The sequence below is a fragment of the Dendropsophus ebraccatus genome, chromosome 8, assembly GCF_027789765.1.
Source record: "Dendropsophus ebraccatus isolate aDenEbr1 chromosome 8, aDenEbr1.pat, whole genome shotgun sequence".
NCBI lineage: Eukaryota > Metazoa > Chordata > Amphibia > Anura > Hylidae > Dendropsophus > Dendropsophus ebraccatus.
The window spans coordinates 33,256,894-33,270,596 of record NC_091461.1 but is presented as its reverse complement, the minus strand read 5'-3'; the positions used below and the strand labels follow the sequence as shown (position 1 = coordinate 33,270,596).

General features: G+C 44.2%; 1 long non-coding RNA gene across 1 annotated transcript; it reads left to right on the top strand.

Moving 5' to 3' along the window:
• Positions 1 to 6,782: 6,782 nt before the first annotated feature.
• On the top strand, positions 6,783 to 7,586 carry LOC138798508 (uncharacterized). Its single transcript, XR_011364090.1, has 2 exons — positions 6,783 to 6,834; positions 7,365 to 7,586. It is a non-coding gene; the product is annotated as an uncharacterized lncRNA (long non-coding RNA).
• The last annotated feature ends 6,117 nt before the right edge of the window (positions 7,587 to 13,703 follow it).

Here is a 13,703-nt window from a genome sequence, read left to right as displayed (position 1 = left end):
ATTTCAAGTTTTTGTTTGTGTTCTAATATCTGTGATGTACATTACAGGTGTGGCTATAAATCCATATAGTCCATGTACATTACTAGAGCTCTCAGCTCTGTATATTACCTGCATTTACAAGACTTATTCTTACAGGATTAAACATTTTTTTTATAGGAACCAGCGATGTATGGAGCGACCGTCGCCTATGAAGAGATGGACCGCCAGCTCCAGGACGACGGATCGTACGACGTGCCGACCATGATGGCGTCAGTATTGCTGGCCTGCTACACCCAGAATGTCAGTGCCGGGGACTTTATCTGTTACTCAGAATTTTATATGAAATGTCAGAATTAATAGGAATATTTCCTGTTCCATTGTAGCCACTCCCACTCTGGTACATGGAGCATGCCCTGAAGACCGCCGAGGACTATGTAAGTATCAGCTACACAGGGGACACATCATAGGGCAGCACATCTGTAATGCCATTTATACCTATTACCTAAACAACATACATCGGATTATTAATCCGCTCCCACTGACATCTACTATCATACAGATTACTAATATATCACATAATCCATAATGTATACAGACACCCCTCCCCAGAATTACCTGGAACCAGTGGCGTAGCTAGCACGGTCACATCGGTCGCCGCTGCAACCGGGCCGCTATCAAGGGGGGGCCCGCGAGGCCCCCCTTGCCACTGCACTGTCCTCCTCCTACTCTCTCTTGTGACCGCAAGCAGTGTTTAGCTTGCGATCACAAGAGGCAGTCCAGTCTGGTCCCCGGCTGGCCCGTGGCTCCTCACCTCCATCCGGCCCCATCCCCGGCAGCACACACACCAGGGAGCTCTATGTGCTCCTCGGGGAAGTACTTCCGGCACAGGGAGCGTCACTAACACGCGCTCCCTATGCCGGAAGTAACAGCCCCAGTGCACACAGAGCTCCCTGGTGCGTGTGCTGCTGGGGATGGGACCGGACATAGCCGGGGGCCAGAGCCACGGCGGGGGAGCGAGTTGTCAGGTGAGTTGTGTTTTTTTTTATTTAATGTGCTTTGCATAGACGGGGTCATCTATGAGGGGGATACATGGGGGCATCTATGAGGAGGATACATGGGGGCATCTATGAGGGGGATACATGGGGCCATCTATGAGGGGATATCATGGGGGCATCTATGAAGGGAATACATGGGGGCATCTATAAGGGGTATACATGGGGCCATCCATGAGGGGTATACATGGGGCCATCTATGAGGGGGATACATGGGGGCATCTATGAGGAGTATACATGGGGCCATCTATGAGGGGATATCATGGGGGACATCTATTAGGGGGATACATGGGGGCATCTATGAGGGGAATACATGGGGGCATCTATGAGGGGGATACATGGGGGCATCTATGAGGGGGATATCATGGGGGGCATCTATGAGGGGGATAACATAGGGGGGCATCTATAAGGGGAACATCAAAAGGGGCATCTATAAGGGGGATAGCATAGGGGGCCATCTATAAGTGGGATAACATGGGGGCCATCTATAAGGGGGATAACATAAGGGGGCATTTATAAGGGAGAATACACAGAGGGGGAAACACAGGGGGGGAATCTATAAGGGGCATAACACAGGGGTCCATCTATAAGGGGGATAACTTGGGGGGCATTTATAAGGGGGATAACATATGGGACATTTATAAGGGGGATAATATGGGGGACATCTATGAGGGGGATAACATGGGGGTATCTATAAGAGGGACAACACAGGTCTGGCAATCTATAAGGGGAAAACATTAGGGGGCCACCTATAAGGGGGATACCGGAGGGCATCTATGAGGGGGCTAACATGGGGGGCATCTTTAAGGGGGATAGTAATCTGTGTACAGTGGATGTTATTCAGTAGCAGCGTTGATGTTAGTCAGTATGTGGTGGTATTAGTCAGTAGCAGCGTTGGTGTTAGTCAGTATGTGGTGGTATTAGTCAGTAGCAGCGGTGGTGTTAGTCTGTATGTGGTGGTATTAGTCAGTAGCAGCGGTGTTGTTAGTCTGTATGTGGTGGTATTAGTCAGTAGCAGCGGTGGTGTTAGTCTGTATGTGGTGGCATTATTTGTTACTTGAAATCTAGTACTGTGTTTAATTGGATTTAGTATACTGGATTTGGTCAGTAACAATATGGTGGTGATGGTAGTGGTTGTGGTGTGACAGTAATATTTATTATTGGCAATATTGGTCTCAGTGTACAGCATTTGGTTAGTAACAGTATGGCGGTAATATTTATGGTGTTAATATTTCCTATATACTGGTATACTGGTATTATTAGTAATATCGGTCTTGATATATATAATATATATATATATATATATATATATATATATATATATATATTTTTTTTTTTAGTGGTACCTTTGTTTAAGAGTAACTTGGTTTAAGAGCATTTTGGTTTAAGAGCTTACAGTTTTTCAAAATTGTGACTTGGTTTAAGAGCATTGCTTTGGTTTAAGAGCTCCCTGTACTGGGTGGGAGCGTGAGTGGGGGAGGGACATGGTCTGCATAGCGGCGTCTACAGCACTGTACTCTGAAGTCTCCCTCACCTTCCAAATCATAGCAGATCCACTTTCGGCTGGGGCTTACATCAGGGGACAGGAATGTGGAGGTAATCTCTCCATAGCTGTAACCCCTCTCTCCCCAGACAGAGAGAGCTGCATGTATGTGCCCACATCTGCCCTGCTCATTCCTTCATACTTCCTGCAGTCTCTGTCAGCCCTTGTGTTTCCCCTCCTCTCCATCACTGTACAGTAACTTATAATATCACATATTCTGCTGTTTCTGAATGTTTGTTTCATCTGTTTTACATGTTATTCAGAATAATAAACCACTATTTTTGTGGTGTGGAACCAATTGTCTGCATTTCTATGATTTCTTATGGGAAAATTTGTTTTGGTTTAAGAGTGGATTTGGATTACAAGCACAGTCCCGGAACAAATTATGCTCGTAATCCAAGGCACCACTGTATATATATATACGCAAACACACCAATAGCATCAAGGAAGGGGGGGCCCAAGTTGACCTCTTGCACCAGGGCCCAAGAGACATTAGCTACGCCCTTGTCTGGAACAGACCCTCCTACCCCACCACATACAAGCATCATGTCATCTCACTCATCTCTTAACTTTCTAGCTATTCAAGAATCAGCAAGAGGAGGAAGAGTTCACCCTGGAGAAGGTAAAAGTCCTGAAGCATTACCATGTATTCCTACCATGAGCAGTGAGAGATCCGTCTATATCACAGCTCAGAATAGAGAACACATAAGTAACTTATAACGCTTTTCTTTTTCTTCACAGGCAAGAATCTATGGACTGAGGATCAACAAAAAATATTACGTAAGTGATAGGAGCCGATCACATTACTGGTGTATTCACACTGTACATTGGTGGTATAGTCACTGATCACATTACTCATGGATACACATGGATATATACAGTATAATATTCTCTGTAATACACATTTTATTTGCAGGATATATCTATATACGATATCATACTTGGCTATTTAGTGAAAAAAGGGTTAACACCCCTCCCACATATTGGGTCTATGAGGCCTATGGTTATGGCATATGGTCCCCAGCCCATATATTGGTCATACACTGCAGACGCCATACATGGACAGAACATATGTAAAGCCGTTTATTACAGGTTATGAGGCCAAATTTTTTTTATGAAAGCTGAAAATCACTTTATCTTTTCTGCAGATATTTGCTTGGAGACCTGTAACCCACAATTTCCAGCCTATCCCTCCACAGTAACAATATCCCTACTGTCCTATTGTATGTATAACTTCTGTTTTCTCTCTTCTCTTCTATAAGGATTTGGATGATAAAGATGATGACGGGGTAAGAGCTTTATTCCTATTAGTCTATATTTTTTTCCTCAACCTCCATCTCTCCAGCTGATATAATACTACAACTCCTATCATGGCTGAACAGCCAGCTGGGAGTTGTAGTTTTATAACAGCTGGAGAGTCACAAGTTGGGAGAACTGATGTAACATTGTTGTAGAGTTTATAATTTATAAAGGGATTTACATGGATAGGCTATGTTCACACAACGTCCAGTGCGCACAATGTATTGAGTAAAGGACGTTTTTGCTGCGGACGTCAAAATAATGAACATGATCATTATTTTTGGATGTCTTTTACAAAGAGCGGACGTTTTTTATTAGTTGTTCACACACAGTTTTTCTTTTGTCACCGTTCTTTCTCCGTTTTGACTATTAGGCTGGGTTCACACTATGTATATTTGAGGCTGTATTTGGTCCTCATGTCAGGTCCTCATAGCAACCAAAACCAGGAGTGGATTGAAAACACAGAAAGGATCTGTTCAAACAATGTTGAAATTGAGTGGATGGCCGCCATATAATGGTAAATAACGGCCATTATTTCAATACCACAGCCGTTGTTTTAAAATAACAGCAAATATTTGCCATTAAATGACGGCCATCCACTCAATTACAACATTATGTGAACAGAGCCTTTCTGTGTTTTCAATCCACTCCTGGTTTTGGTTGCTATACAGCCTCACAAATACAGCCTCAAATATACATAGTGTGAACCCAGCCTAATTAAAGTGGAACTCCGGATAAGAAACACTTGTTTTCTATTAAAAGTACATTAAAAGTTATATAGATGTGTCTATATATTGTATTACCATATCTGTGCGGTTCTGCCACACTGGTAGCTGATAGAAATCCAGGAAGTGAAAAAAAATGGCCCCTGTGCCAATTCACATTGTCTCCTGCTCCCACTGCTCTTCCACCTTAGGAGACAAATATTCCATGCCTCTGTCTCACATTGTGTGTGTTTGCTGAGCACAGGCTGATGATGCAGACAGGGGGCAGGGCGTGATGTCACAGGAGGCTTGGCTGGATAACCCAATCCCCTGAGTGATTCACCATCTCTGACCGGCCAGAAGCTGGTGCAGCACTAAATTTACTGATTGTGATGGGTGGGGGACTGTGAGGATCAACTGAGTGAAAGCATTGCATTCTGGGAACTGCTCAATCAGGGAGAACAGAAACACAATACAGAACAAAAAAAAAACAAATAAATGGATTTTTGGTAGTTTCGAAACTGGAATAGGCAGGTAAGTAATGCTATATGCTTCTGCAGAAGTTTCATTATTTTTAACCTCTACCTGGAGTTCCCCTTTGAATTCAATGGACTTTTCAATTAAGCCACACCCAAAGTCCAATTAGCAATTCCAAACTAAAATAATGTACCAACAGCCGTCATTGCACTAAGGGGAGGCCAGACAGCTAAATAACGTACGTCATTTTAAATGGAGCATAGAAAACGTTGCGTGAACATAGCCATAATCAGCAGGAAAAACTAGAACTATAGGATGAAGGAGAATCAGAGTTCTTGCAATTTCTCCCAATCAGCAGATATCCCTTTAGATCAGTATTTTCTCTTCACATATTGTGAAATATTATATCTGATATTTCTTTTCAGATTTTGGCTGGTTTAAAAACACAGAGATCTTATTAAAAACAAATTCCTAACAAACATGTTATTGTGCGGCCTATTAGCCACCATTACAGTGTACAGTGCTATATAGTGAGATTATGTACTGGTGCCTCCATAAGCAAGTTATTGGCTCCATTTCAGTTCAGACGAATCTAACCTGCTGAGCCGGGGACGCTGAGGAGGAAGGTCGGTGCCAAACCCACACTGTTAGGCTGCATTCACATGTTCAGTGTTTTTCCCGGTCCGTGATTGTGGTCCGGCAGCAACCTCCGTGCAAAACAGTCCATTTTTCATCTGTTTTGTATCCGTGTCCGTTTTTTTCATGGATCTGTGTTAAAGCATTTTAAATTACATTGATTACATCACATCCGTGTTTTTCACAGATGAACACGGATGTCACATCCATGTACATCCGTGAAAAACACGGATCTCATTGATTTCTATGGGGAAACCTTTCTGTGCATCCGTTCCGAGTCCTATTTTTTAACGGAACGGATCACGGATCCGTGAAATCACAGAACATCTGAATAGCCCAATAGAAAGCAATGGGCTGTAAAATTGTCCGTGCGCATGGATCCGTGAGCACGGTCAACTTCCCGGAATGTGTGAATGCAGCCTTAGTTGGGGTAAACCCTTCCCAGTGCACTATTAGGCTGCATTCACACGTTCCGGGAAGTTGTCCGTGAAAAACACGGATGTGATGTAATCAATGTAATTTAAAATGCTTTAACACAGATCCATGAAAAAAATGGACACGGATACAAAACGGATGCAAAACGGATGAAAAACGGACTGTTTTGCACGGATCACGGAGGTTGCTGCCGGACCACAATCACGGACCGGGAAAAACACTGAACGCGTGGATGCAGCCTTAGGAACACTGCCGCATCATCCACAGCACTGTTGGAGCACTGCTGCATCATCCGTCTCGTCCCTTCTAATGATAATCAATGGAGTGGGCGGCCCGGATGATGCAGCAGAGTTCCTAATAGTGCTCTGGAGCAGAGTTTACCCCAAGTAACAGTGCGGGATCGGCACCGAGGAGGAAATTAACACACATACCTTCCTTGTTAGCATCCCCGTTGCTATAGGGGGCTATCAGCAGGTTAGACTTGTCTAACTTGCTGATAGTTCCCCTTTAACTAGCCAAGGGCAGTATCACTAGCAGTGGTGAATAATCTGACTACCTAGCATTGTACATTATAGACACAGCTAATAGATGAGAGATATTCTGTAAGATGAATGATTAAAACCAATCACAGAAGAACTAATTCTCACCTGTTCTATTGTAGCCGATCTACATGAAACTGGATGACGGCATCAGGATCCCAGAGGACGAAGTGAGTGATGTCACCAGATCACTATAAGGGTACGTTCACATGTACCAGATCCGCAGCAGATTTTCTGCTGTGGATCCGCAGCAGATTTCATCTAAATAACTGAACACAGCATCAAATCTGCACCATCAAATCTGCTGCGGATCCTGTACGTGTGTACGCATCCTTATATTGCATCATGATCCATAATGTAGCTTCATATGATGCTGAAAAAAACAACATTTACATTTAAATTATACTGATCAGAAAGCTAGAATTTTCCTATGTCTGTACACACTACTCATATATAGAACTTCTCTGATCCACAGACCCCACTATGTACAGATGATATAACCACACACAGATGTCACGCAATGCTTTACCCTATGTAGTTGGTTATACATTGGTAGAATAAATGCCCCCTGTCCATGCTTTTAGTTGGTGCCACATGTGAGCCCCTGCCATGTATACCTACTGTCCCTGAGCATTATACATGGGGGTCTCGGCTGCTGATCATACACTCCTTATAGAAACATTCTTTATTCTGTTCACAGGAACCAGAGATAGAGATTCTGGAAGAAGACATCACTGTAACAGAGGAGGAAGAAGCTGAGATGGAGGACGTCTCAGAAGAAAGCAGCACAGCTACAGCGGAGGAGGAAACACCTTGCTGCGCCTGGTCCTGTATTCCAGCAGGAACAATTGTTTGAAGACTGAGGGCCAGGATCTCCTCCTTTATTACCAACATCTTCAGATAATAAAGCCAGTAATAGTCAGCTCGCCCAGCCATGAGCCTTCATGTAGGTAATCCAGAACAAGGATCACATAAAGAAATACGACAAATATCCAGCACCCAGTCTTCGGATAAAAATTTTAAAATAAATTGGAAACAGATGGACTACTACTCATAGCAGTATGGGAAATTCACATTATGGGAAACCTTTATAGAAAATACCTTATATTATTTAAATCCCAGCATATAAAAGATAGTAATATATATAGTTGCGACATAACATTTGAGAACAATTCATCAGATTATAAACTAACGCAACCTACATCTTATAGTGGGAATAAGGGCATGAATAACTTCGCATTCAAATTCCATTAACAGATAACTAATAAGTTAGAATTAAATCTTGTCTAGCATTTAGACCATCCAGCATTCTAGATGCAAGTCTGAAAAAGACTCTCTGTTGAGTAATATACGTCTACGGGAGCCTCCCCTTTTTAGTGGGTGAATTTTTTCTATGCCCATAATTTTTAAGGATGACACATCTCCTTCATGTTTGTCTCTAAAATGCTTACTTAAATAGGAGACATTTATTGCACAGTTCTCACAATCAGTAATATGGTGTCTTATAAGAGGCTCTTATAGATGTGGACATCAGAGATGTCTGACATGTTCACACATGACGGTTTCTAGAGAATTTGAGTCTTGCTCTAATGGCAATACATACAAGATACACAGTTATATTAATTGTAACACCACTAATGTGGTATATTTAGCCACATGTGTATCTTGTGAAGTACAATATGTCGGATGCACATCCAACAGTCTCAAAACGTAAATCAGACGCCATATTTTTGATTGTAAGAATAATGCAATAAATGTCTTCTCTTTAAAGGAGAAGTCCAGCGAAAATGTTTATTAAAGTATTGTATTGCCCCCCAAAAGTTATACAAATCCCCAATATACACTTATTGCGGGAAATGCTTATAAAGTGCTTTTTTCCTTCCTGTATAAAATGGTGATGTCACGACCCGACTCCCAGAGCTGTGTGGGCTGTGGCTGCTGGAGAGGATGATGGCAGAGGGGATGCTCAGTGTCCCTCAGTGTCCCCCTGCCATCATCCTCTCCAGCAGCCACAGCCCGCACAGCTCTGGGAGTCACCATTTTATCCAGGAAGTGACATCACCATGTTATCCAGGAAGTGACATCACCATGTTATCCAGGAAGTGACATCACCATGTTATCTAGAAAGTGAAGCCTTGATGCAGTAGTAAGTGCGGGGAAAAAAGCACTTTATAAGCATTTCCCGTAATAAGTGTATATTGGTGATTTGTATAACTTTTGGGGGGTAATACAATACTTTAATGCAAATTTTCGCTGGGCTTCTCCTTTAAGTAAGCATTTTAGAGACAAACATGAAGGAGATGTATCATTTTTAAAAATTATGGGCATAGAAAAAATTCACCCACTAAAAAGGGGAGGATCCTGTAGACGTATATTACTCAACAGAGAGTCTTTTTAGATTTTCAGACTTGCATGTAGAATACCACATAGTCTGAATGCTAGACATGATTTAAAGGGGAAGTGCGGCGCTAAACATTTATTCACAAAATAACACACATTACAAAGTTTTACGGCCTAACGCCATGTGCAGACTACATATGAGACCGGCCGTTCCAAGACCCAGCCGGTTCCATTTCTCAGTTAGTATTCGCTGTGTTAGAGGGAAAAAAATGGATTAAAATGGAATATCTGCCCAAAAAATGAAAATTTTAAATTTCTCCTCCAACTTCCTTACATTTTTACGAAACACCTAAAGGGTTAGTAAACTTCAGAAATATTACTTTGAATACTTTGAGGGGTGTAGTTTTTACAGTGGAGGGATTTATAGGGGTAACTAACATACAGGCCCCACAAATCCACTTCAGAACTGAACTGCTTCCTAAAAAATTCAGAATTTGAGATTTTCCTGAAAATTTTAAAGATCGCTGCAAAATATTCAAGCCCTCTAACATCCTAACAGGTAAAAGGACGTTCACCAAATGACGTCAAATAAAATAAAATAAAGCAGACATGTTGCAGATGTTGCAGTAATAATTAGTTTATGTGGCATGACTATTTGTCTTAGAACAAGAGAATTTTGAATATAAAGAAACGTAAATTTTGTAAGTTTTTTGCGCAAATGTGTTTTGTTTTGTTGTTTTTTTTTACAAAAAAACTACTGAACGCATCAACCTAAGTATACCACAAACATAAAGAGGAATATGTCATGAGAAAAAAAAATTCTGAATAAGGCTATGTTCACACAACATAAAAGTACGGCCGTTGTTGCCGATGGCAACAATGGCCGTACTTTTACCGCGGTGGAACAATGCCTGTTGTTCTATGGGATCCCGGCCGGAGCGAACAAACATCGTGTGTGCTCCAGCCGGGATCCCATACGCCTCCGCAAACAACTGACATGTCAGTTTTCTGCGGACGGAATTCAGTGAATTCCGGTCGCAGAAAGACCTGTCAGTTCACACAGTGAAGCGAGCGGCTCCGGCTGCTCGCTTCACTGTGGGCTATGGGAATCAGAGCTCTGCGGCCGAAAAGGATCACCTGGCCAGTACTTAAGTACCGGCCGAGATGATCCGGCCAGAGACCGGCCCTTCCGTGACCCGGCTGGGGACACGGAACGGCCAGTCTCTTACGTAGTGTGAACATAGCCTAATAGTTCAAAGTATCGCAGAGTTACCACTACATAAAGAGACACAGGTCAGATTTGAAAAATAGGCCCCAGGCATTAAGGTCAAAACAGGCTGAAGAGGCAAGGGGTTAATGGACATACTGTTATTGTGCTCTCCTGTAAGAGGTGCACAGTGTGAGGTAGGAGGACACATTCAGAACCTCTACAACATGGGAGAATAATCTGCTCTCCTGCACTTTGATACTCCAAGAAAACCTGTCCTGTTAGGTCCCCAGAGCCACATTCACGGTCCAAGGACCTTGCAGGTGCTTTATGCAACATAACAATGCCTGAGTGACTGGACTCCTCACATGGTGCACGGGACAAGGTGGCCATGGTATGTGTGTATGTATATATATATATATATATATATATATATATATATATATATATATATTTATTTACTGTATAGTCACACAGAATAAAGTCCTCAGCATATACACTAGAAAGCTTGTCCTTGTTGCACTGATGGCAGCAGTGTCCCCATTCCTGCCCCTCCCTCACTAAGTTCTGCCCCCTCCATCACTGACGCCTCACCACCTCTTCCTATGAAAGCTGCCTCTTCCTCTGCCCATGTTACCCTCCTCCCCTTATTCTCCCACACACCAGACTGCCACCACAGAAGATACTAGGGGTCTGTGAGGAAAGTCAGGAGATTTTACCTCATCTGAAGTAAACTGCTTGCTGTGGATCACATGACCATGATGCAGGAGCGTAGCTAGGGGTTTAGCCTAGGGGGGGCAAGTGAGTCTCAGTGGGCCCCCAACCGATTATGTTATCGGCCAGGGTTGCTGGCCAGGGGTCACCTACAACCAATAGACACTTGTTAAGTCTGTCTGCAAAAGCAATAGTTTTTGCGGACAGCATTAACTGGTGAAATCTTCAGTGGGCCCCTGCCTGTGTGGGCCCAGGAGCAGCCGCCCTCTCTGCCCCCACCAAATTACGCTACTGCCATGATGTCATCGCAGGTCCTTTACACCTTCTCATCATTGGGAACATAATCAAAAACTACAGCAACCAATCAGAGCTCTGCTGTCAATCTTCTAGGGCAGAGAGCTGAGCTGCAATTGGTTGTTATAGGAAACAACATAGTTTTACTATTAGTTATTTGGCTAATATTCCAGCTGTTGCAACACTACAACTCCCAGCATGCCCTGATATATATTATATCTATTTTTGAGGCCAGTTTCACACATACCACATCACAGAGGATTTCTTACTGCGAGTTACACAGCGAATAGGATGTGTTCACACTGAGAAATCTGGGTGTCAGCATTGTGCAGTAACCTGGTCTGAATTGGGCCTATTTTGCTTTTGAGTGACACACCCGCTTGCTTCACAGCTTCCTGGCAATGCAGGAGTTAAACTGGGAAGCTGTGGGACTTGATTTACACAGCTGGGTGGTCTGTTTGATTGACTGGTTTCTCTGCCTGTCTGAAGCCTGGAAGATCAGAGCGCCGGTCCAATGAGGATCCGGACCGGGCTCTTGCTCAGCATAAAACAAAGCTGAGGCGGAGTTCCAGCGCTGGCTATTCAGGTTAACTCCTGGTCCCAGCTTCCCTGTCTATTCCTGCCAACCCCTCTCCTAATCCCTCTGTTTGACTAGACTTGTTATCTGACCTTTGCCTGCTGATTTTGTACTGCGCTGCCTGTTTGGATTTGACTTGGCCTGTTTACCATTCTTTTATGTTCTGTCTCACTCTGTGTGCACTTTATCAGCGTAGGGAACATCTATTTGGTTGTCCACGGCCGCCTAGGGCCGATCAAGGCAAGTAAGCAGGGACAGTGGGTAGGTTCAGACCTAGGGCCCACTGTCTTGTCATGTCTGTATCACCTGATCCTGACACTGGGCAGATTACCCACTGCGGATTCCGTCGCTCACACCGGCGCGCATCTATGAGTCTGTGGCACAGAAGGAGATGAGTGTGGGAGTGAGTGACGGCATCTGAGGGAACTTCTCTGCATGGATTCCTCAGTCTGAACACACCCATACTCTTAGGGTGTGTTCACACTGAGCAAAAGAGGTGGAATTCTGTGGCGGATGTCTCGCAATCACTTCCATAGAGACACTGAGATACTGAGGCAGACAGGGTTCTCTGCCGTGGAATTCTGCCGCTTTTGCTCAGTGTGAACATACCCTAAGGCCCCGTTCCCACTGAGCAAAGCTAGCGGAATTCCGCGACGGAATTGTCCGCCGCGGAATGCCGTTAGCCTCCCGCTCATAATGGGACTCTATGGGAGGCGCGCGCTGCTGCTCTGTACGCGCTGAAGAATGAACATGTTCATTCTTCAGCGCGGACAGGGCAGGAGCGCGCGCCTTCCATAGAGTCCCATTATGAGCGGGAGGCTAACGGCATTCCGCGGCGGACAATTCCGTCGCGGAATTCCGCTAGCTTTGCTCAGTGGGAACGGGGCCTTAGTGGGCAGGGGATACATTCTTGCAGCAGAATGAAAATCTGCTGTGAGAATGTAGAAACATAGTAAAAACCACCTTCTGAAGCATTGCGGAACTCGCAGCATGAAATCCTCTGCTATATGGTACCTGTGCAGCTAAGTATTTTGGAGTTCAAGGGTCACGCCGGGGCTGTAAGCTGCCGGCGGCGGCGCAGGGGTTAAAGGGGCTGGGTCCCATGCAGGCAGTGGATTCGCTGCGTGTATGGGGCCCATTGAGCTTCACAGTACAGGATCCACAGCTGATTTAGCTGCAAACAGCATGAAAACCCGCTGCAGATCCTGTAGGTGTCAACGCACCCTTAATGTCAAAACAGCGATCAGGCTGTGTCGGCGTGCAACTGCAGCCCTCTGCTACACAGTAACAGAGGGCTGTCTGGTTTAATGGGAGGTCCACTCCCGTTCTCCTGTGATAATGGCAGTGCCCCACTGAGACATACAGTAACGTCTCGGTGTGGCTAAGGGTTACATGGGCAAAGTCATAAAAAATAAACCTCTGATATATTATGTCAGCGAGACATACAGAGTGTTTAGACTGTGACTAATCCAAGAGAATTCTACAACACTCATCACATTCTCTCCCGACTCTGGGTCATGTGACCGAGATGTCTGGATAATATAAATTTATAGGGCTGTCTCGCTGACAGGGAGAGAGAGGGGGGTGCATGGCAGCCACATCTCTACCCATTCATTCTCCTGGTCAGTTGTGGTCTGAACATCCTGACTAATAAAAACTTTTGATATGTCTCTGTGGAAAAAAGTACTTACTGTTTATGACCACATAGTGAAGCAGAGAAAGTGAGGATAGCCATTAGAAGTGGCTCACCATCACTAACACTGCATGTAGCAGCACTAGCGATATCTAACTGTGTCAGGACCAGGGCTTCTGAGACTCTGCAGTTTCCGAAACGGCCACTGGGGGCATCACAGGGGCCATGTCGCTCCTTACTGTTGCCAGTCAATGGAAACACAGAAATATTTACA